This window comes from Mus caroli, chromosome 18 (genome assembly GCF_900094665.2).
Source record: "Mus caroli chromosome 18, CAROLI_EIJ_v1.1, whole genome shotgun sequence".
NCBI classification, from domain to species: domain Eukaryota; kingdom Metazoa; phylum Chordata; class Mammalia; order Rodentia; family Muridae; genus Mus; species Mus caroli.
In genome coordinates, this window is record NC_034587.1 from 66841821 (window position 1) to 66847307 (window position 5487).

Consider the following 5487-nt stretch of genomic DNA (forward strand, 5'->3'; position numbering starts at 1 on the left):
AAAAAAAAAAAAAAAAAGATTCAGGCCACATTTTCCTCCAGAAGATCTCATTGATCTTACATGTATCTGTTTAGGGCCAGATCTCTAGGAAGGATGTGCACACCTAGCACTTTCCAATGCTCTAAGTACCACTAGCTATTAGAAGTTACCAAGTCTCTCTCGGCTTACATTCTCCTCATAATACCCTGCCCCCATCCCTAACTTCAGTCATGTGTTACCTATAGACTAGCCTGAAGTAGCATGCATCAGGTCTACTCGTCAGCAATATAACTCCCTTGGAGTTTTTCTTTATGTACCTACACTTGACCATATATTTCCTATTTAGAAAGTTTCAATTGCATTAATTGCATGTTCATATTTCTTTAGGTGGTACTTGCTACTCCTAATAATTGACCAGAAATTCCCTTTCTGACTTTAATTTCCTTTCCTAGGCTGTTTGCCTAGTTTGAGCATTAGTTTAGGGTTGGACTGCTTGCATAATTCAACTCTACCTATGCCTGTCATACAGAATTTTTTCTACATAGTGATTTCTGACAATATTTTGTTTCTGTATTTGTACAGTACTACATTACTGGCTCCTCCTTGTACTATGGGTTCCTATAAGGCAGAAAGGTTACTTAATTAATGACTAAAATTAGTCCCACATACAGACAAACAAATAAATGTAAAGAAATTAAAGAAAGTTTATTGACAATGTTCCAAATAACAGAGGTGCATAAAAGTATAGTTTTCATAATTTAAATTATCTACAACATGCAACTTAGCCAACTAATAGCAAACTACTCACCACAATGTAAAGTAACATTGGCAAGTTTATGTCCATTTTTCTTTCTTGTTGAACATCAGCCTAATTTGGATACTTTTGTAAGCCATGGAGGAAAAACCAAAAGTACCACATAGTCCTATTTCAAGGGCTCTTCACTTTCTTGTTACATAACCAAAGGTATGCTGTTTCACCTCTCTGGTCTTCCATTTCTCCACAGTGAAGAGACTTTCTGGAATTTTGGATACAGTGTGGAATATGCCACCCAAGGTTCATAGTGTGGAAACTTGGCTGACACCATGTGTTGAGGTGATGGGACCATTAAGAGTTAGGTTTAGGTGAAATGATTGACTTATGGTGGTGACTTTCTTGCAAAGGTTAACAAAGGTATTCTGGTATTAGATTCATGTCTGGGAGATTGCATTGTTAGAAATAGCGCAAGCTTCATTTCTCTCCAGTTCCTTACTTTCTATCTCATTTAGTGTCTTCTGCATGGGTTCTGTCATTATGAAGACATCTACAGTGAGTCTCTCATAAGTGCAGTGCTGACACTGGTACCATCTCCTCGAACCTCTGGAATAGTAAGTTAAGCAAACTACTTTTTTCTTTATAACTTACTCTGAGTTGGCTATTTCGTTATAGCAAAAACATCAACTAATGCAATCTCGATTAGACTAGTAAGTTCTATTTAACAACTTGGCCCTCTCTATGTGTTTGGCTTATGTCACCCCATCACATAGAGAAAACGGAAGGCAATAGCTCATGCAAATATGAAAACATAACTTGTCAAGCATCTCATGTTGTGTTCAATAGCTGCCACTGGAAGTTTTTATAACAGGCGATCTCCCAGGATGTCCTCTGTCTTATCCCAAATTGAACCTGCAAAACTCAGGGACACAGAAGGCATATCCTGAGGACTGAGATCAGCATCCTATAGAGCTGAATCCTAGAAGCATTAGACCAGGAAGAAATTCTTCAGTACACAAACAAATGCTATTTTCTGCTGTGAAGTAATCAGGAGTGCCAGTATTCTGGCAACACCCTGGTCGGAAGCAAGAACTGATAGATGCAAGAAGCTACTCTTGCTTCCACCATGCAGTCAGCAGGGTGTACCCATTCCCCTCGAGCATTCATTTAATCTTTATTTTTATGGTAATGCTCACAACGATGCAATTTCAGCATCTTTTTTAGATCCACAATGTGTCATCTGCTCTGTAACAGTTGTCAGCCCAGGACAGCATATTTTGCAGGTTTCTGCTCACTACAGATTTATTTAACTTATTTTTCTTATTCACCCAATAATCCTGACTGGACACTACAGTTTCTATAAGTTTCTGTGTTTAAAAAAATATGTAATGGTTGAATTATAATATGTTTATGTTAGAGTATAATATAATCATGGAATTGATTTAGATCAATTTATTTTATTGTTTCTTTTTAAAAATTTGATCACATTTATTTATTTTATTGTGTGAGATTTGGCTTTCTCCTTCCACTGTGGGTCCTAGGGATATAGCTCAGCTCATCGGCTTGGCAGACACCTCCTTTACCTGCTGAGCCCTCCCACCAACTTGATGTTAATGTCAACCTCCCCCCTGAAGATCATAAACATTTAATAATTTAAGATCATTGTATTTCCCTGAGTCTCCTAGAAAGTAGAGCCTGAGGAAACACGTTAATACTTATGCTTTATTATGAGAGAATTGCCAGGTTGATTGGAGCCAAGAAAACTGATGGACTTCGTTGCTCTCAGAACTGATCCAAGATATAAAGAGTATGTTTCATAAGAGCTCAGATAACAATGTCCAATTATCTCCCATGAACAGGGAAATCCATTCCAGAGCTTATAAATGAGGTCAACATGATCACAACCAGTTAATGAGACCAATATCTATTCTACTGTCAACATTCTATAATAAAAGGAAATTGAAAGAAAGAGCACAAAATCCACTATCATATGTCAGCATTCTGCATAGTTTCTCATTTAAATGTACAAATTTACACATTTTTAAACAAACCCTTTCTATAAAGTACTGTGAATGTTTCCCTTCAGAGTACACTAGAGAAAGGGGCTGTAAGGTGGCTCAGTAGGTACAGCACTTTCTTCCAACCAAGGGGAACCAAATTCACTTCCCAGGACACAGAAAAAATGCCAAGCTTGATAGACAGCATGGTCTTGTAATCCCAGATCTATGGCTGCAAAGACACGAAGATTCCTGGGTCAGGCAGACAAGCCTAAATGGTAAGTTGTAAACATTGAGAGAGCCTGTCTCATGGACCATAGATGGCCTCCATGAGAATGACACTTGGGGTTGTCTTCTGGCCTCTACACATGGACATGTATGTCACATATGCATATATACATGTAAAGAGAGCATGTGGGAATAGAAGGCTGAAGTGAATGGAAAGCAACAGGGGAAGGGTGGGCATCTAAATGATCTTCTCTGCAGGCAACCTAATTGACAGCCAATAAGCTGCCTTGCATGGTCGATCACGATAACTACTGGGAGTATCTTTTCCAGTAGTCCAGATTACAGTCTAAGAAACACCTTTTCTCTGGCATTACTCCTTTATTGTCTCATATAACATGGATAGCACTGTACTGAAATAGCCTTAGGAAGCATACATTTAGGGGTGCTAGCTAAAGTGTAATGCCAGATGAGTATGGAGGAAGGAATACCCAGGGACTGTCCACTTGCAGCCGGATCTCCTTCTAGGTCCCATTCTTATTTGTTTCCAAGAAATACCAGAAGTAGTTTGTAACCCACACAATTCAAACAAATGAAGTATGAAACCTATTTCTTCCTTATCTATATTTGCAAAAGCATGCAACTTAGTAACATTTTAAACATACAAAAGTTTCTAGTTGCATGCAGCATTTATTTCAAGACGAGAAAGGCCTGAGACGCATGCGTGGGCAAGGGTGGAACTTGGCTTTACTATTGACTCTACTTAGGTAAGTGTGAAAGGTCCTGCAATCACTCACTGTAGATAACAAATACAGAAATGTGAACCTGATCTTGGCCACTTTGTTGGCTAAATAATGGATTCATGAACCGTTAATAACTAATAAGATTAAAAGTGTATATAAAGTGAATATTCATAATGACAATGATATGTAAAATTCCCACATAAATGTCCAACTGGAGAAGAGAAAAAGCTACAGAACTGCAGAAATCTTTAGATCTTTATAAAAGATGGTGGGGAGGAATGCATGGCAGGAAGAGTAGTGTCAACAGTGACAATTTAAAAATTCATAATGGTGGCCGCGAGCATCACCACCAGAAGGATTCTATAAGCATTAACAAGATGATATGGAAAACTGTTGTTGGATGTCCTTGTCATATTAATTGTCAAACCACATGGTAAAACAAGAATAATTTCAAAAAAGGGTTTGGTTGGTAATTTATACATTTCATCCTGGAATCATTAGAAACAAAACAGAACCATGTGTATACAAAATACTATGTATTATAAAGGTAGTCTTGAAAACCACTAGTGAGGGTTGAAGTGTAGGTGAGTAGAGCATGATTTTAGCATCTGTGAGACGCAGGATGACAGATGAATGAATAAATAATTGAATGAATGAATACATGAATTAATGAATGAATAATAGATAAAAATGAGTGTAATTATGCACACGTATAATATGAACACTTGTACAATTGACAAGAAGAAGAAGAAATAAAAAAAGGTTCAGGGCACCCTGGGCTAAGTAGAGACAGATATATAGATAAATACATGGTAGTTAGATGGTAAATAATCATTTAAATGGCAACTGAACACTTATCACATGGTATTGGCACCTTCAGCCATCTGACTGAGATAGAAATGTCAAGTTTTGATATCGCACCATACATAAACAAAATAAAAATGTATTAAATATGTGAAAAATAAATGAATATAGTTAGAAATTGTTATGGAACATTAGGGATCTATAGCACAAGTTTTCTAAACTGTATTAAATATAGAAGAGGAAAGATTAGTATCTAAACATTATAGTTACAATAAAATGAGAAAACTATGCATTAACCCTTGGTGAATACACTTAACAGGAAAAATAAAGAAAAATGAAAAGTCATCAAAATAGAAAAATGGCCAAACCTGATGAAGAACAAATTTCCAAATAGACATGTAACAAAATAACTGAAAAGATGGTTATCCTTCTTGCAAATCCAAGACATGCCATCCTGAATTGACGAACCTTCTTCCATGACAGAGTCATAGGTGTGAAGGTTGAGGTCATTCATGAGAAACAAGACACTGAGGATGTCACTCACAGTCATATTTTATCCATCACACCTCATGACTTCCTCTAAAACAGTGGTTCTGAACCTTCCTAATGCTGAGACCCTTTAATGCAGCTCTTCATGTTTGAGTGACCCAGCTATAAAATTATTTTCTTTGCTACTTCATACCTATAATTTTGCTACTGTTATGAATCATAAATATTTTTTGAGGTAGAGGTTTGCCAAAGGGGTTGCAATTGGCAGGTTGAAAACCACTGCAAGTATCCCCTAGAACTTCTCATGTTTCCTCCCAACCAAAGCAACCTATCACATCTGAAAAGGTATTACTATTTTTGCACCTGCCAACTAATACTATTTTTGGCCAATTTGCTTAATTTTTTTATAAAATTATTTATTTAAATTTATATAAATACATATAAAATTATTTATATAAATTATATCCTCTCAGTTTGTATATGTCTCCTTGGTACAACC